Below are 20216 nucleotides of genomic sequence, written 5' to 3'. Positions count from 1 at the left end.
AGGTGCAGGGTCAGTTCTGAGGCAAGAAGAGCCATGTGAGGGGCCTGCATCAGCACTAGGAAGGCCCTGTTCACCCCAGCCTGCACCATCGCACTCACTGGTAACTCTGGTTCACAACAAAAGGCCAAGTCAGAGGAAAGGAAAACAGCCCCATGTAAACCGTGGGCTGTGAGCCACGCACAGGTGAGGACGTATGCTGAACCCAGGAGCACATACCCAAGAACAGATGTGCCATCTCATCTCAAGGGGGCAGAGCTTACATTTCCACAAAAACTTCGGGAGAGGTTCACTGAATTAGGAGGTCCCTGGAAGTGTGCGCTCATGTGTGTAACTGGGGAGATAACAGGCAGAGTCAGATTCTCCCCTTTAGGGCTGTGAAATTTTTGGATAAACACTTAAGCTGGGCAGCCCCGGTGGCTTAGCAGTTTAGCACCGCCTTCAGCCCAGGGCATGATCCTGGAGACCAAGGATCAGTCCCACATCAAGCTCCCTGCATGAAGCCTGCTTCTCCCTCTGCCTCTCTCTCTGTCTCTCTCTCTCTCTCTCTAATAAATAAATAAAATCTTAAAAAAAAAAAAAAACACTTAAGCTGACTTGATTTGTTCAGCTACATCTCACACAGACTGAACAGCTTCATACAGCTATTTCCAAAATGTGTTCCGAACCCTTGGAGATCCCTGCAACCCTTTCAAAAATTTTCCCGTAATAATGCTGCATTTTTAGCCAGGGTAATATTTGTACTGATGCAAAAGTGATGGTCTAAATTTGCTTACGAACCTCCAAGATAAAGTAGTAATTATTAATTTCTTTAAATCCCGGATCCCTGGGTGGCGCAGCGGTTTGGCGCCTGCCTTTGGCCCAGGGCGCGATCCTGGAGACCCGGGATCGAATCCCACATCGGGCTCCCGGTGCATGGAGCCTGCTTCTCCCTCCGCCTGTGTCTCTGCCTCTCTCTCTCTCTCTGTGACTATCATTAAATAAATAAAAAATTAAAAAAAAATAAATAAATAATTTCTTTAAATCCCACATCTCCATGCTTGTCTATTTCATATCCTATGTGACAAAATGAGAAATGTGCCTGAAGCTTCTCTTCTGTGCACCAAACAGCTTGATAGTGATGATGTGGGAAGTGAGCATCTGGATGATCTAAGTAACTCAGCAAACCAAAGCTCGCCAAATCACCAATGCACAATGCTTACAAAACCAAACACAAGTGAAGATGCAGTCACAGCGCCAGAAAGACCAGGGGCTCCGTGCTGCTGCACACCTTCACCATTTGTGCAGCTAGGGTGTCCCATCAAAGAAAATCTCCAAAATTAGGGGAACTATTCAAGTACTCTTCCCTATTCCAACTATACACATTCTTTGTTTACTTTAACCATGGCAACGTGACAATCACCAACTTTTTGTTCTGGAAAATATAGTTTTAGTAAAAATGTGTTATACAATGGGTTTAAAGAGAATTCGTAAATAAATGTTTTACTGATAAACATATCTATATAGACAAAAGTTTTCTGGATTCCTCTGTATTTACAATACAGAGAGCTTCTGAGACAAACAGTATGAGGACAGGGCCCAGGAACAAAGGGAGGCGGGGACACTGCCACCCAGGCCCTGCCTCTACCACATACCCTGCCAGGACCTCACCCGTGCATGACAAGACCTGTTCAATCTGCGTGTCCCACTGTGAACACTCTCAACTGGATAAGAAGAGAGAAAAGGTGTAAGTATACAAAATCCAAGTGTTTCAAAGAAATGTCGGCTTCCTGACTCCCCTTGGAGTGGCCCCAGATGGCACTGTTCCACGTGAGGACCATGGAGTTGTGCCTATGATCCCACTTGCTGGACCTTTCTGCAGTCCTTGCTCCTTCTACAGAAACAGGAAATGCAGTCACTTCTGACTAAGATATGTGGAGACCATCAGAGCATGCCTGTTGGCTACAGGTCAGGGACGCAAGAGGCCCATTTGCCTCTGGGTTTGGCATATCCGTGACTTAGTACTTTATGTGCGGCAAGAATAAAATACTATATTTTACAGTGCCTTTTTATAAACCCCAAACCAGTAACATCCTCTGAATATCAAGGTGAAAGGATCCAGCATCATCTACTGCAGGTGTCCCCTAATTTACAGACAAGTAAATGAAGGTCTGCATGCCTGGGGGCGGGGGGGGGGGGGGGCAGGGAGTGGGGGATGTAGCGTGGAGTGAACTGACCTGTTCCAAGTTGCCCCAAGCACCCGAAGTCCTTCTTCCTGGGACATGCACTCTGCCGGGCAGGACTCTGCGTCAGAATATAACGACGCAGCAATCCTATTCCTGAGTCAATAGAGCTTATGCTCAAAAATGACCAGAAAGGACCACAAGATGCTCTGTATGTTGAGCAAATGAATAAAATTAAATTGTTTTTTGAGAACTTGGTGACATCTTGAAATAAAGACCCCAGTGAACCCAAAGTGTTCTAAATCCAGGTGAAGAATCATGAGTCTAGTCTCTGAAAGAAAAGCTAGGTGGCGTGGGCACAGACACACTTAAGTGTGCTTCCCAAGGGGGCCCAGTAAGTGCTTTGCATGTCTCTGGACCAGGAGGTACACCCTCAGAGGCCCAGCCTCCTCCTTGGGTGGGTTTCAGCGTCACAGGGACAGTTTCCTGAGGTGTACGCCTCTTTCAGCTGCTGGGCAGACACCTGAGCAGGACATGCTGAGCAATGTGGAGGCAGGAGAGAGTTTGGCCCCTGCTCACCCCAAATCCTGTCCCTGCCCCAGTCCCTGTCCGCCCCCAAGGCCCCAGAAACAACACAAAGTGACTTCTGGTTTGTTATAAATTTACAACAATTTGGAGCAAACAGATGTGGCAAACTGTGAGGGCTCCAAGCACTAGCACGACAGTGACTCAGGCTCTCCGGAGATGGTGACACTGCAGGTGGGGGCAGTTCTGGGCACAGTGCAGAGATGCTGCCAAGTCTCCTGAGCGGCTGTGTAACGTGCAGCAGCACCTCTCAATCTCCTGGAGCCTGAGCATCTCTGATGGGGCCCTGCCTGGGTCACCTAGATGCCAGACACCAGGAGGGACCTGAGGGCATGTTTACAGTAACACACACAGCAATGCTGTGAGGTACACGATGTGAAACGTTTTTCCATTCTCAGATGAAACACTTCCCAGAAAGCCCCATGATGGGAAGGCCCCACAGCCCCTGGCACCCGAGCCACTCGCACTCCCTGACCTAGGAATACTGTGAAATCCCACCACCCGCAGGCCCAGAGCAGTCTCACCTGTGGCCCTGTCCCTCACTGGTCACAGGCTGACCCCACAAGAATGAAGAACGCATCCATCCCAACCAAGCCTGAGACCATGTCAACCGCAGCCTCGTCTCCTGGAAGGTCTGTGCCATAGGGGGAGACACCTCCAGAGAAGCCAAAAACCTGCCGTTTTACACATAAACTGCAAATGAACTTAACAAATGTAGGACCCCTCACACACGAATCATTCGCTGAAAAGGGGTCTGAGGGCAATAGGAGGCCTGGTTCAGTCCTGAGGCAGAGGCAGTCCCAGCCCAGAGAGGACACAGATGCATGGCCACTGGCTTGAGCCTCGAGCAGGAGATGCTCTGAGCATCATCAGGTCTACACACCATGCTGGGGTCTTTCAGGAGCACTGAGGTCGAGGCTGCTGCCCCTCACCCAACCTCACAGGGCTGTTCTGGGAGCTGAAGGTGCCACAGGGCCAGAGGCGGACCCGGCTTTCATAATGTTCATGCCACATAAACATACTGCTGTATGCTTTCTGTAGCATGGGTGATGCAAGCTCATTAGCAAGCAGGAGAGTACTATGCTCAGACCACCAGAAATGCAGTGTGTTTTAAATAAAAATGAAATCAGACTTCTGAAAAGAAGCATCTAATGATTTCTTCTTTCCACAAAGTACCCAGGTCACCATCAAGAGCAGGCCCAAGGTCACGACCACAGACTCCCCTGTGCACCATATACTTGACAGCCAGCTGACACCTGAGCAGAACAGGAGGGAAGACATTCCTTCACGGTACTCGCTCGCTTGCTCTCTCTCTCTTTTTAAGATTTTAAGGGGTGTCTGCGTGGCTCAGTTAGTTAAAGATCTGTCTTGATTTCAGCCCAGGTCCTGACCTCAGGGTCATGAGATGGAGCCCTGTGTCAGGCTCAGTGCTCAGAGTGGAGTCTGCTGGAAAGTCCCTCTCTCCTTCTGCCCCTTCTCTTGCTAGAGTGTGCATGTGCACACGCTCTCAAAAAAAAAAAATTTTTTTTTTAAAGAATCACACTATCCACTATAACAAATTGTTTAAAAAAATATTTTAAGTCATCTCTACACCTGATGTGGGGCTCCAATTCACAATCCCAAGATCAAGAGTCACATGTTCCACAGACTAAGCCAGCCAGGAACCCAATCCCTAATGTTTTTTTTTTAGTACTTTATTCATTTATTTGAGAAAGAGAGAGCACCGCAAGCAAGAGAACACAAGCCAGGGGATTGGGGGGGCGGGGGGGGGGGGGAAGCAGGCTCCCTGTGGAGCAAGGCCCAAGGATCATGACCTGAGCCCAAGGCAGACACTCCCCCAGCAACTCTCCCCGCAAAGTTATTTTTAATGAACCTCAGAGCAGCTCTGCTGCCAGAACCTGTGCCCTCAAATCATCTTCACTAGCTTATAAAAGATGCCCTACTAGGTAACAGAGAGGAGAGAAAATAAAGGATTCTGTAGTACATATTTGCAAACAGGTATGGACAGAGCCTCCCTCAAGCAGTGATGCCCAGCACACTTCCTGAGGACATGTGTGATTACGTTTAAGGCAGGTGTGTACTTTTGGTTCCGTATCAGGAAAGGTGCTACTGGGCCGCCTAGGTAGTTCAGTGGCTGAGTGTTTGCCTTTAGATCAGGGCATGATCCCGGAGTCCTGGGATCCAGTCCCATGTCAGGCTCCCTGCATGAAGCCTGCTTCTCCCTCTGCCTATGTCTCTGCCTCTCTCTGTGTGTCTCTCATGAAGAAATAAATAAAAATCTTTAAAAAAGAAAAAAAAGAAAGAAAGAAATGTGCTACTGGAATTCCAAGTGCCCTCAGAACCCACACAGACCCCCAGGCACTCAGGGCTCAGAGCCCCTCCCTGCATTACCATCAATTTCCACTGGTCTCCAGCAAACTTTCAACCAGAAAATCACCGATGTCCTAAATCCAGTTAAGCCCTTTGTTTTCTGTTTCTTCATTATAAACACACAGCAAGGGGTTGGTGCTGTGAGTTGGAAATCCTTCAAGACCCAGTTACTCTGGACGGCAGCACATGGAGGATGGCATCCGGGCAGATACATTTTACACCCACACCACAGCCAGAGCACAGAACTGTCCCCAGGCTTCACACCAACTCAGGGGCAAATACTCATTACACCAAGGGAGAGTATCACCTCCCCAGCACTCCTCCAGGTGGAGAGAAGGAACCCAGTCACAAACCACCCAACGTGCTCTTGAACTTAGAAGCAGTCCTGGAGGAAAAACAGAAATGTGCAGCCCCCAGAAAGGCATGAGGGGTGAAGACACCAACATGAGCCATGGAAAAAAGACAGTTCTGAGGAGGGAGACAGAGGCACCCTGGGTCTCAGGACCTGGGGGGACAGAGGAGACAAGGAGAGCTTGGGGCAGGAGAGCAGACATGGAGTTGGCTAGATGCAGCATGTGCCTGCATGAAAGGATCAGGAGAAAGACTCCCTTCCAGAAGACAAGCCTACGTGTGTTCCCTGAGCTCACCAAGCACAACTGAGGACAAGAAACGCACCCCCCACCCGCCCGCCCAAGGCTGTGCCCTGCTGGAGTGTGTCACAACCCAGAGGAAGATGCTCCCAAGAGGCATCAGCAGAGACAGCAGCAGAGGGCACAAAGAGGTGAGGTGAGGGAGCTTGACGTGAGGATGACAGATGGGCCAGGCCACCAAGACAGCAGTCCACAAGACGGGAGGGAAGGAAGCAGAGAGGGTGGATGGGTGAGGGCAGGCAAGGATGAAGTTCAGGGAGCCCAGGGGGACCGACCACTGCAATGTGCCTCTCCTATTGGCCCAGCCATGCCCTTTGCCCCAACCCCACCTCAACAGCGCCAGATCACCAAAAACACAGAGCAAGGAAATTAACTTCTTTGTTCAGAAAATAAAACTCCATCTTCCATTTAACTTTTAAAATTAATTAATTAATTAATTACAGAGGCCAGACTGATGAGCCACTAGGTCAGGAACCAGGATCTCATGAACAGTGTGTGGGAAATCACGGTTGTCCCTCCACAGCTGCAAACACAGCATGGTGGTGCTGCTCCCCCTGAAGTGGATCCCAGACGCCAAGAGCAAGGAGCCCTGGGCACACGTGTGATCATGGGCACAGCTGGCAGGACTCGCACTGCGTGCACAGAGACAGCCTGCAAACCAACTCTGACTGAGTTACCAGCTAGGAAACCTCATACCAGCGCAGGCCTGCTCGGAGGTTCTCACAGCAGCAGCTCCCAGGATGAGGACACAGGCCCAAGACACCACTGCGTGCTGTCAACAAAATAAACCACTGCCAACAGCAAGGCTCCCTAGTTCACTTGTCTCAGAATGCCATGTAAATGGGGAATGGGGGACAGCCGTGCCAAGTGCCTACCATGTTAGTGAGGTGGCCTGACTAGGCAGAGAAGGCCAGGTCCAGCAGCTAGTTCCCTGGATCACACAGAAGGAAAAGGATGACAGGGAGAAGGCCTTTAGAAGTGAGCCTCACCCTGGACCCGGGTTTCACAGATTTGTTCCCTGGGCCTCAGTCGGGACCTGGCCCATTTTAAGCACATCATGTCTGCCCAGGAGCAGAGCCTTGGGGCTACAAGTGCTGGGGTGAAAACCTCACCCTCTACCACACACACTCAGACATTAAGGACCAGCGGATATGCCTGCGGCAGAATCATGGGACAGATCTGAAAGAGGGTCCAAGGGAATGCCAGCTGCTACAGTAGACCCGCACAGCCTACTCCCTCTACTGGGCTTCCCACCACCCTATCCCTTCCCACCTGCTTCCTCCCATCTTGCCCAGAGTCAGGTACTAACGTGACTATCTCTTGTGTTGGTCTAAGGACCTTGCAATTTCAACACTCACTCTGCTGCCAATCAGCTATGGATCCATGAAAACCCTACTATTTAACACCCTTGAGGCCTAGGCTCTCAGACTAACAAGTGGAAAATGCTACCTATTCGTAGGGGGGGAAATAGGATGTAATGTGAAGGTACGTGCCCGCTCATAGGCCTGGAGAGTTACTGGAATATGCAAAGCAGCAGGCATTCTTGAGCATGACTTCTCCTGTGGGCAGGGGCCTCCAGTAAGGGGGTTCCAAGAAAAGACTCTGAGCAGAAACCCAGAAAAGCAGCAGTCCCAGCTGAAGAAAAGCCAACATCGAACAAAGATTTTTTTTTTTTTTTTTTAATTTATGATAGAGAGAGAGAGAGAGAGAGAGAGAGGCAGAGAGACAGGCAGAGGGAGAAGCAGGCTCCATGCACCACGAGCCCGACGTGGGATTCGATCCTGGGTCTCCAGGATCGCGCCCTGGGCCAAAGGCAGGCGCTAAACCGCTGCACCACCCAGGGATCCCTATTTTTTTTTTTTTTTAAGTGAGGTTTCAGCTTAAGGAGGTTATGTGAGCCTATACACCCAATCATAGCTTTTCCTATAAAAACCACTCAAAATGGTTTTTCTGGCTATACCACCCCAGGCTCCAGTACAAACCATTGTTTGCCCCCCACCCACCCATCCATCTGTCTCTAGGGGACTCAGGCCCAAAGACTGGCTCTGCAGTCCCGGGATTAGACCAGCCAGCAAGCTGTGGTACCCAATTCACAAACACTCTGAGAGCCACCTCTAAACTTTCTCCATCCCTTCTTCATGAGCTACAGCCAGCATTCCCATGGACCTGTGTAAGTCACTATGCCTATGAAATCACAAAAGCACAAAGAAACGTGGGGGTGGACAGTGCATGGAGGAGGTGAGCTAGACAGTAAACTTTTCAAAAGAATGAAAATTGGTTTTTATGTTAATGGAAGTTTTAATTATAACACTGAAGTTTAAAATACAGTATTAGCAGGCCAAAATACCCTAGAGCTTTCTAAGGTTTCTTTAATCAAATCTGGTCACACCTAAATGGGCATCTTTCCGCTTGATTCTCAGCTTCAATCTAACTTTATAACATCCGCTATTATACTATAGGGCAAGTTTAACATAAAATAGGTTCACCATGAAACCAGATCGGTCACCTGAGCACCACATGACATTCTCGTGGGATCACTTGTCTCCAAGGCAGCATCTTGTCAGCCACTAGGATACAATGTTTAAAACTCTGGTTCCCACTAACTAAAGCTGAACAAGAATAAACTATAAAGAGGCTAACTGTATGCAGGAGATGAAAAGAGGAAAAGACTCATGGAAGGCAACGGCGGAGAGACTCCCCCAGGAACACCGAGCAGGTGCAGAGGGCCAGCCCACCTGGGGCTGCCATCAGCAGGCCATGCACCCCTACAGAGGCCCAGAGCTGCAGAAAAACACTGCCTCCACTCCCTGCTCTGGTTCCACCCTTCTTTCCTCCAAAAATACCCAAGGTCCAAATAGCTGCTGCTCTCGTCTTTATGTGCTAACACCCTCAGAGGCAGACAAGGGCCCCAGGGTGTATATTTTCCAAAACACAAACCATCCATTCACAAAAGGTCAACAAAGTCAAAAGCTTTAAAAGAAAAATATCATCTCCCTTCCTTCTTTCCCCCTTTTCCTGCTCCTGCCCATGCAGAACGCTCTCTGAGCCCATAGGTGCTGTAACCCAGGCCCAAGGCTGGGGACTCTGACCTTAAACGGGAAAGGGAGGGGGCACAGAGCTACAGATGAGAACATGGACAGGTCGGCATCAAGAAAGAAAATGCACGTGTGTGGAGAGTGCACTTGTGTTTGCAAGCAGAGCCTTACATACTGGGTCACATGACAAGCAAAGTCCTGGCAGAGCCCACTGCCAAAGTCAACACATTCTATTCTCCACATTCAGTTTCCTTAAAGTGAGATGCAACAAGACGGGGGACTCGCCTGGCTCAAGGCTCAGGACTGGATGCTGGCAATGCAGCTGCAGCTGTGCACACACACATCCACGCAGCTCAGATCCTGCCCTCCCCCACCTCTGGCACTTGCTGGTCCAATCACAGGTCCAGGGACAGGACCCTGCTCTGCTCTGCTTTCTTTTCAAACTTGCTACCCAGGCTGGCACTTTCTTTGTTCTATCTCTGGATCCCTCGCACTGCTGGGGTGGGGGGGTGGGGGAAGCCCCTCAGTGGCATCAAAAAGAGGGACAGACTGACCCCACTAAACCAAACACTGCAATCTTGAACTCAGAAGAGTGCACATTTCAAACCCCACCACCACCCTTTATTTTACACAAAGGATATCCCAAATTCCTTCTCCCCAGAGGCAATGCAAGTGACAATCAAGATACCTATTCTAGAGTGGAGAAGACATAAAGTTCTTGTCAGGCCCAGCAAGCTGGCACCTCTCCAGATATGGCCCCTCCTGCCTCCTTCTTCCTCTCACCAAGATCCAGATGAGCTGCAGGTGGAAATTCCTGTAGCAGACATCCCTAAGCTGCACAGAGCCCCCTTCCCTCTGTGTTACAGGACCCCCTTATATTCCACAAGACACAGGAGGAAGGGAAGACAGGTGGTGTTCCAGAAAAAAAGTTCAGCTCACCTTAAGAGTACCCACTCTAAGAGAGATCCAGGCACTCCTCCTCACCCTCAAATACAAAACAGAGAGGAAATCTCTTTAGCCGGTTTTAAAATTTGATGGTATTAAAAAATAAACACTGGTTCCACAAGAATTCCCACAGTTAAAAATGGAAGGAAAATGATAGCAACTGATAATAAATGGGGTATCACGAACCACAAAAACTCTTCACGGAACCCAAACAGGTAACTCTACGTGCCTGCCTTCCCAGTGTGGTTGAGGTCACAGAACCCAGAGGCCCATTCCAGCTAGAAACATCCAGAGGGAAATGACCCTGGCGGCCAGAAGTCCTGGCTGGGGTGCAGATGTGGGTGTGGACTCAGACTTTCCCCTTCTGCTTTGATCTGTCTACTTTCCAAACCCTCTCCCTGTCCCAGGTACATGAATTGTCCCAGCATTCCAAAGTACTCTGGAATAAGAAGACCAAAGTTCAACCAGTCGGCCAGCACTGCTGGGGGAGAGCAAGAGTTTCTGGGGGGGAAAGTGTATGAACACACTGTTAATTTTCATATTAACCAAAAAAATACACTTAATGAAATCTCATTTTACTGAGATCTAATATTCTGTACTTTTTATATAGTTTAAGGGGGTGTAGCCAAAGGATATCCCCTAGAACTCTAAATATACAATAAAAACTTATACTCAAAAATTCAGTAAATTATGGCACAATTAGCTATGCATATTTCTTTGAGAATGAAGCAAAGTACGTTTTGTTATCTATTTGTGAACCCTACAAAACCTCTTTGTTAAAAAGGCAAATCAATCAGCAACAGGACCTACAAGTTCCTTAAAATCTGCAAATCCAAGTCTGCATTGCCCACAGGTATGGCAGCAGTAGCAGGAGCTGGAACCCACCTGGCAGCCACATGTGTTGTGACCATGAACGGCACCTAACAGCCAATGAGCATCGGGCTGGTGGCTGGGTCAGGAAGAACTGCCACTCCTAACATACGAGCTGGGAAGAGATTCTCTGTTTCAATACCAGATAGCAAAAACATTCAAGGTCAGGAGGGGCGCCCTCCAACCTTGCTGCTCAGGTGGGATCCCTGGTGTCGCCAGCACATCAATAGTTGACAGAAGGACACCTGACTCTGTTGTCAGGAAGACTTTCAGTCCCTGTGCTTTTAGGGAAGCAGGACCAAGTGCCAGCCATGTATACCTCTCTACAGTGAGCACCACTTGCTCAGGGCACCCAGCTCAGCATCACATCCAGGGACCCTGAGACTATGCCTTACAAGTTCAATGTTTTAATTGGTCAAAAAGCAACCACTTTTCTACTTTATTTACTTTTTTCTTTTTTTTAAGATTTTATTTATTTATTCATGAGTGACACAGAGAGAGGCAGAGAGAGAAGCAGGCTCCTCGAGGAGAGCCCAATGTAGAACTCGATCCCAGGACTCTGCAGCCACGCCCTGAGCCAAAAGCAGATGCTCAACCACTGAGCCACCCAGGCATCTCCACTTTCCTATTTTAAATAGAGGTGTTCAAGTATAAAATCTATACCTCCACTCATATAAACACTACCTTTATCATTACAACATGTTACTTTCAGAAACTGTTTTGTTTTTAGAAACACCAAAATTCCTGTCTCCCAGCAAGCATGAGTGTACACTCACATGCCACCGGGGTCAGGGCTGGGTGACAGACAGCTCTTACTCTCTCGTACACACATTCACCTGCTCCTGGTGAGATGGGACCTGCCAAGAGCCATGTCAATCTCAGCACTCCTCTGAAGAGGTCGAGACCCTCTACCTCTACCAAGCAAGATGTTGACAAAGCAAGAATCACACCAACTGTCAGATGAAACAGTTTTGTGCTAAAGAAAGGTTAAAATTAATCTTATGATTTTAAAGTTTAGGTTTTCATGGAGCTTTATTTCCATAAACAGTGCCACTTAATCTTGGAAGAAATCTTTAAGACGGGTGTCACCATTACCCCGTCACAGTGGGGAAGCCCAGGACTGAAGAGAGCCAGGTCAGCCAACCCAATCCACACAGGTTGGTATGGATACTGTAACACAGCCACACCTGGAATAATATCTCAGGGCAGGGCCAGCCCAAAATCTATCCAAACTGGGTGCTTAAATAATGCTCAAGATGGAGACAAGAGCACAGGATGAAATACTCACAGGGCCTACCAAGCCTACCTCTGTCTCAAATCTGATCTAAATGGCTCATATTAAGTAGTAAAAATGAAAATTAAAAATAATGTGAATAATAATGAAAAATTATTAGAGTCCACAAAATTATTCTATTTTTAAAATTCTGCCTTTTGGGGCACCTGGGTAGTTCAGGTCATGATCCCAGAGTCTTAGAATCAAGCCCCATATCGGGTTCTCTGCTCAGCAAGGAGGCTGCTGCTCCCTCTCCCTCTGTCTCTGCCTTCAACTTGTGCTCTCTCTCAAATAAATAAAATCTTTTAAATAGATAGACAGACAGATAGATTGACTGATTCTGCCTTTTGATTCCAGGAACGGTCATGAAGGGCAGACCTCACCCACAACTGCTGCAGTCCTGTTTCCTGCTAACACATTTGGGCCACTGGCCTAAGAGGAGACCTCACCATTAATAAGAATCTTTGTATTTATTCAACCAAAACACTAGATTTTTTTAAGACTATTATAATCAGTATTAACTGAGTATTGGGATGCCTGGGTGGCTCAGTAGTTGAGCGTCTGCCTTTGGCTCAGGGCAAAATCCTGGAGTCCCAGGATCAAGTCCCATTATCAGGCTTCCTGCATGGAGCTTGCTTCTCCCTCTGCCTATGTCTCTGCCTCTCTCTCTCTCTGGGTCTCTCATGAATAAATAAATAAACTCTTCAAAAAATATATATTATCTGAGTATTTATGATTTCCAAAACTATTAAATGGCATGAGATGCCTTGGGTTATTTTTGTGATGCGGTCAAAAAAGCTAGTCCTTCCTACATTAGAAAACCTTCTAAAGATTAACGCACCTATTGCTCTCAATCCATCAGACCAACTGGGCTGACCCCAGAATCCGCCAGCAAAGAGTCACTAGTAACTTATTTTCCTTTAATCAGGAAATATATTATTTTGAATCACCAAATGCTTACTAGAACCTAATTTAGGCAGCACTTCCTTTTTCCTTATTATGAATTAGGACCAATGTTACAGTTTCCAAACAAATGCAGAGCTAAGCTTCCTGTGGGGAGTGGGTTTAGTTCCTTCTCTGACCCCACTACGTCCTTTTCTTTAGGACCTAGTCTCTCAATGGCTGACCTGCTGCCTAGGACAACCAAGCTGAATCCACATGCACGTTCTGGAAAACCACACAGGGGAGCACTCTCCTACAAAGCCCACCAACGACCTCACCTGATCACCAACACCTGCACTGGCTTCTTTCTAACCACTAACCATCCCGCAGATTAAGAGAAGACAATTCCAGGCCTACTGTCAGAGACATCTAAGATTCCTGTTCTGTCAAACCTTATCGCCATTCCCAAGGAAATACTTCAGTCAAGTCAAAGACACCGAGAGGAACCTTCTAAGTGGCTTGATTCAGTGATGGCTGAGATAAAGGACAGGTTCTGTTAGATTAAGGACATTCGTCCAAGGATGTAGCAGGAAAGGTTTCTGTCATGTCTGCTAGGAACAACAAAACAGAATGGATAATGCATCTTTGGACTATCTGCTTTAAAACACTAATGCCTGACCAAGGTATGAAAAACTAAAATGAATCAAGAGTTTTCTATCATCATCAATGTACTTATTAGAAGAAATAAACTGCCAACCAATGCAATATATCCCACAAGGAAGGGACTTTGTTCTAGAGCAATAGATGCTTGCTGAGACCTGAGACCAGGGTCCTTAAGGAAGCAGCTCCACCACCCCTCAAAAAATTTGCCAGTAATTTCCAGGAGGAAGCAAACAATCAGGGCAACCTAGCAAAAGATCCCATTCTTTACCCACCAACCACACAAGCTGGCCTCAAGCTCCTAAGAATCCCACGAATAGTTGCCCAGACACACGGGACACCAGATGAGAGCACAGCCAGGCCTCCACTGCTTCCCCCAGAGGAAGAAGACAATTCTCAGACTAGAAAATCTCTTCTCCATGCCAAATGTTTGTGCAATATGCACAGAGCACAAAACACAGTACTGGGTCCAGACTCCTCCACGGTAGAGCCAATCAGATAGAGAGCTTAAGCAGAAACAAACTTCCTTCACAGTCTAGGCTCCTGGCCTAGATTCTACAGAACCCTGCCACTGGAACTCCAGGGAGCTGTTTAATAGCCCACAGCTCACCACCACTGCTCTGACACACCGGCATCCAAAGGAAGTCTAGGACAACATCCAGAACACTCAGCTAGCACGATCAAGCCCCAGGAAGCCAACATGGAAGTCTAGCATTATCTTCTTACCCCTTTTCACAAAGCAGTGAAAATAACAAAATATGAACGGCAGTGCAATAAAATATTTACCGATTCCATAGCTGAAAGTCGATGCTGATGAAGACTGTTACATCCAACAAGGCGCGTCCCAAAGCAGAGCTGTGCACATTCTGAAATGAGAGAGCACAATTAGCTTATACATTTTCCCTCAGTCTCTTTGTCCAATTCCAGTCTCTCCATCTGTACCAAATATTCACTCTACTGCTCCCTTCCTTCATTTCACTTAACTATGGACAACAAAAAAAAAGTTGTTAAGATGTGTGCTTGGCTGATTTGGGTTATAAAGGGAAAATAAGCCCAAGGAAAGGGCTCACACCTAATGATTTGCTTTAGGGCACTATCCAAATGAGAATTTGTTTTCGCTAATTCTTCCTGGAAAGCGGTACCCAGAAGGGCCAGGCTAAGGAAAGAACACTCCGTGGGCCTGTTGCTCTCCCTGGAGATGAGGCTTCTGGACTGGGGGCTTGAAGAGGTCATTCAGAGACCTTCCTTCTCCCACGGACCTCAACAGAAACCTCACAATTATGAAGCCTTTGTCAAAAGTTACCCATCCTGCCTCATGGATGTTCTATCACACCCACGTGAAAGCCCGAACTCTCCCTCAGGCTTCCAAAAGGCCCAGCAATTGCCTCTCTGGCAGCACCCACCACCCCTGCCCCACTCTGCCCCCACCTGGAGACTCCCACTATAGGAAGTAAACCAAGTGGCCACTGTGGCCTTGCCAGTAAGACGAGTATCACGAAGAAAACTGGCTGAGTAATAACACTGTGTGACCTCCTAGGAGAGCTCTGAGATTTTCAAGAATAAGACAAGCCAGTCACAAGAAAAAAAAAAAAAAAAAAAAACATTTGTTCGTGACCCTTTTCCCAGAACCCCATCAAAACATCAGACTTGCTTCCGTCTCCAAGCACATCACAGGTCCAGAGTCAGTAGGGCAATCATACTCATGGACAGGAGGCAGAGAGAAAGCTCCCAGACACGGTGCCCACAGCAAGCAGGGTCCCTCAGTTCTCCCAACATCTATCTACCTGGTCTCCTGACCTGTGCTTGCAGGTGGCTGTGTGTTTGCAAAGACAGAGCAAAGTGCTTCTGTCCCTCCTGTATTCCTGTACTAGATTTTTCAAAGCCAGCATGAACTTCAAGGATTATTAAACACAACACAGAAAAAAAAGCAGCTTCCAAAACACAGTACTTGGTTTTATTGAAAAGCAACAAGTATGTGGTTAAGCTTTTCAATTTTCTTATAAAGACAGTAAGAGAAAATACAGAATGCATGATGAATGTCCACACTAGGAATACAGCATACTATCCACCATTACAACTTTGAAGAAAACTTGTTCCTAACCCAAGGTTTCTCACACTCAACAGCCCTGACACTTAAGACTAGACCATCCTCAGTCTCCCGGGCCCTGGAAGAGGATACTGAGTAGCAGCCCTGGGCCTGCACCCCCTAGATGCCAGCAGCACACTTCCCCAAGCAGGTTGTGACAAGCAGAACGTCTCCAGGCCCTGTCACAAGTCCCCCAAAGGGCAAAACCATCTAGGCAGAGAACCAGTGCTATAAATCCAACTGCTACTTGACAAATAAGGAAAGCAAATCAGGTTTAGCTGTCTATGGTCATGCAAGGAACTAAAGGCAGGTTGGAAAGAGAGCCCAGGTCTCCCAAATCCTAGTCTAAAGGTCTTTTTATTCTAAGGGAAAATACTTTAGTAATTAACCAAATTACTTCTGACAAATTAAGAGCATCCAAAATATTTATGCTTTTTGACAAAGTAACCTCATTTCTGGGGAATACACATTGAAGAAATGTTCTAAGACACAAAAAAAGCTTCATGTGGCATACACGTTCACATCAAAACTACAACCACCGATGCAATTATCAAGCTACATTTTTTTTTTTTTATGATAGTCTCAGAGAGAGAGAGAGAGGCAGAGACACAAGCAGAGGGAGAAGCAGGCCCCATACACCGGGAGCCGAACATGGGACTCGATCCCGGGTCTCCAGGATCGCGCCCTGGGCCAAAGGCAGGCGCCAAACCGCTGCGCCACCCAGGGATCAAGTCAAGCTACATTTTCAAACAGAAATGCACTGGACCACATCTTTTACAGTTACCGTAGTTCAAAAAGCTGTTCCCAGCCAAAAAATAAAGAGATCAGTGAAGACAGAGTACAAAGACCATGGAGACATGAAAAGCCAGTGTCCAGCACAGCTGGAGAGTCACCAGGAGAGGCAGAGGAAGCATCAACAGATGGGGCAGCTGCCTACCCACATCTGAGGGCAAGGCCACCCTGACATACGGCCTTGCCAAGAATCTATCTAAAACAACAGGGAGATGTTCACACCAATGGGACTGGCAATATGGATAGGACAATAATCACAAGTGCTGAGGAAGTCTGATGCATTATGAAAAACACAGATTTTTGAGAAAAACTAGGAAATACTTTTAATATTAATGGTGGTTATCTCTGAATAGGGTAGCAGTACAAGATTTTAAATTTATCTTTCTACTCTTTCATATCTCACCAATTCCTATAATGAGCTGGGTACTATATGAGGGGTAGAGAAAAAGCTTTTTATTTTTTTAAAGATTTTATTTATTTATTTATTCATTCATTCATTCATGAAAGAGAGAGAGAGAGAAGCAGAGACACAGGCAGAAGGAGAAGCAGGCTCCACGCAGGGAGCCCAACATGGGACTCAATCCCGGGTCTCCAGGATCACGCTCTGGGCTAGAGGCTGCACTAAACTGCTGAGCTGGGCTGCCCAAGAAAAAGCTTTTTAAAAAACCACAGATGGGGATCCCTGGGTGGCTCAGCGGTTTAGCGCCTGCCTTCAGCCCAGGGTGTGATCCTGGAGACCTGGGATCGAGTCCCATGTTGGGCTCCCTGCGTGGGGCCTGCTCCTCCCTCTGCCTGTGTCTCTCTCTGCCTCTCCCTCTTTCTCTCTGTCTCTCATGAATAAATAAGTAAAATATTTTTAAAAAAATTAAAAAATAAAAATAAAAACCACGGAAAAACAAAACCTTGCAGAGCACATGGGTGGTCAGTCAGGTAAGTGTCTGCCTCTGGCTCAGGTACTGGTCTGGGTCCTGGGACAGAGCCCAGTGGGAGTTTGCATCTCCCGCTCCCATTGCGGCCCCCTTGTTCATGTGCTCTCGTGATGGAGCTAGAGGGCATTATGCTGAGTGAAGTAAGTCAGTCAGAGAAAGACAAATGCCATACAATTTCATTCATATGTGGAATTTAAGAAACTAAACAAAACAATCATGGGGGGGTGGGTAAAAAGATGGAGGCAGACCAACAGTAAGAGTCTTAACTGTAGAGAACCTACTAACGGTGTCGAGGTGGGGTGGGGAGCACGATGGACAGACAGACGATGGGGATGAAGGGATAACGCTGGTTGTGAGGAGCACTGGGTGATATATGGATCAAGGAATCACTGAGTTCTACATCTGAAAATAGTAAACGGTGTGTTAATTAACGGGTAGATAGATAGTATTTAGAGCCATACACACACACACACACACACACACACACACACACACAAAATCAAGAAATACTGTGCTATTCACATTAACCAGACTTCCTGTTGCCTCTGCATCACACTGACCAGCCTTCCTTTCTCTGCTACGGGACGAGAGACAAGCTGCCTCTGAAGAACCAGGGATTACATCACTGTCCCCAGCACAGAGTCATAACTTGTAAGGACCCTGGACAGATTTTGCTACTTCAGGAGTTTTCTCTGAGTCCAAAATTACTAAATGCTTTTACCACAGAGAGTCATCCTTCTCTCCTCCAAGGTAACCCCAAGTTTTGGAAAATTTTACTTAACATGAACTATATTTAATTTGCTTCAATTTTTATCAATGAAAGACCTATAATTACTAACCATTATTTCTGATTAGCATAAGATGATCAAATTTTTTTAAACCTATGTTGATACAATCCAACCAATACGAAAGTAATCCCGCTATCTTCAGTTGGCCCACACAGCCTTTCTTCAAATTACTGATTTTCATTCTGGATTTAAAGTACTGCACACTGCCGAAGGCTCCTTCAGCCCCCTCCCTTTACCACCTTTCCAAATGTCCTAAATGCCCAGGAATCCAAATCAGCAAAGGCATCATCTTACTGCACAGGCCTTAGCCCATGGGATTAAAACACAATCAACAACAAAAACACACCATCAACCACAGTCCATGTAGACCTCAGGCTGAACGGGAGAGTGTAAACTCAAACCAGTACAGAGCAAGCACCCACATGCCCTGGTTGATTGAACAACTTAATGATGCCAGAGTCCTGGGTGCTGCTCACCCCTAAAGAGCCGCAGGACCTGGTGGGTTCCTATATCTTCCTTGCCTGCTGTGCACAGACAAACAGCAGCGTGCTCCTCCCATGAACAGCTGTGAGCAGGGGAGCACAGGCTGGCTCTTCAGGGACCTATGCGGTGCTGTGGCTTTCCTATTAAGTATACACTTTCCAGGTTGATTCAAACACATTCACAGAGATGGCAATGTCCTGCTGCACTCACAGTGGAGCCCTCAAGTGCCTTCTGGGGACCACATTGAGCTATTCAGGACCACCATCTCTGGGGGTCAACTACGGCCCAACAAAATCTCCCCAAAGTGTTCACAGCAGTTTTATTCATAACTACCAAAATCTAGAGTCAGCCCAGATGTCCTTCAGTGGATGAAGGGTTAAAGTGTGGTCCACGCACAGCACAGAATGGTAGGTACACAGCAATGAGAAGGAAAGAGCTACTGACACACAGCAATGACTTGGACAGACATGGACAGACAGAACCATGCGGAGCAAAGACAGACAGACACTCCCCGCAGGTTACATTCACACAGCTCCATTTATAGGACATTCTCAGGTGACAAAACTCTAGAAGGGAAGGACAGATCAGGGGTTGCCAGGATCGCAGGTGTGGTTATAAATGGAGAGCAGGAGGATCCCGGTGGCGATGTGCATCCACCATCCAGGAAAACGGGGGCGTCTCAGACCTGTGGACCATGTCCCTGTAATGTCTTGGCTGTGACAGCATACTGCAGTTCTGAAAATGTTACCAGGAAAGAAACCAGGCAAAGCATACAAGGGATCGCTCTGTATTTTCTTACAGCATTATGAATCTACAATGATCTCAATTTTTTTTTTAAGTCTAAGATTGGCCATTTCATATGGTCTGACCTAGTATTAGCTCAGTTCACTTAAACCTCACAACTCCCTAAAGTAGAGACCCTTATAACCAAGGCTATAGATGAGAGGTCTGAGGCCCTGCAAGGGGTCCCATGTGAAATGGTGGGGCCAGCACTGGCTCCAGAGTCAGTCACTGTCCCTGAAGTTGGACACATGAATTAAAAGGCACATGGAGTTCTCCTTATAGGTTAAAAAAATCTTCTTGAGATGGGGGTAACCTGAGTGGCTTAGTTGGGGAAGCGTCTGACTCAGCTTAGATCATGATCTTGAGGTCCTGGGATTCAGCCCCAGAGTCAGACTCTGCACTCCGCAGGAAGTCTACTCGTCCCTCTGCCCCTCACTCTCCTCGTGCTCGTTCTCTCTCTCTCTCTCTCTCTCTCTCTAAAATACATAAATAATATCTTTACCAAAAACAATTCATTACATTCTTAAAATGTAACCTTGGAGAACTTAAGTAGGACACTGAGCCCTCAGATCTGGCCTTACCTATTTTAAAGTTCTCCTTCAGGGCAGGTAGGACAAACTGAATTCTACCTATACTCAGAGTACTCCCGTGATGGCGTCTCCCGCTTCACTCTGCTGTGGGGCCAGTGCCACCTGCCATCTCAGGTTGGGGCTATCGGCCTAGCCTTGACTGCCTTCCAGGAAACAAGCAGGGGACCACTAGGATTTTTTGCTTTAGGATGGGTGCTATTTGTTACTGCCTTATTTGCTAGATTGGTAGTCAGAGCCAGCTCAAAGGAATGAAAGCACTTAGCAGATGGCAGATACAAAGGTAAGGTTGGCCAAGACACCACTAGGAAAAGGAACGCCCCTCACAGAGCTTCCGTC

The 20216-nt window shown here is 47.2% G+C and overlaps 1 protein-coding gene across 8 annotated transcripts in view; it reads right to left on the bottom strand.

The window, feature by feature from the left end:
- The window catches only part of ANKRD11 (ankyrin repeat domain 11), a 190886-nt gene that overhangs the window by 101456 nt on the left and 69214 nt on the right, over window positions 1–20216 (bottom strand). For all 8 annotated transcript variants that reach the window (XM_041771667.1, XM_041771668.1, XM_041771660.1 and 5 more), the window contains exon 2: window positions 14216–14295. The gene's annotated coding sequence lies outside the window, so the exon portion shown is untranslated. The remainder of the gene's footprint in view (window positions 1–14215; window positions 14296–20216) is intronic.

This window comes from Vulpes lagopus, chromosome 10 (genome assembly GCF_018345385.1).
Source record: "Vulpes lagopus strain Blue_001 chromosome 10, ASM1834538v1, whole genome shotgun sequence".
Taxonomy (NCBI): Eukaryota; Metazoa; Chordata; class Mammalia; order Carnivora; family Canidae; genus Vulpes; species Vulpes lagopus.
The sequence above is the reverse complement of the archived record's forward strand: the minus strand, read 5'-3'. Positions and strand labels throughout refer to the sequence as shown.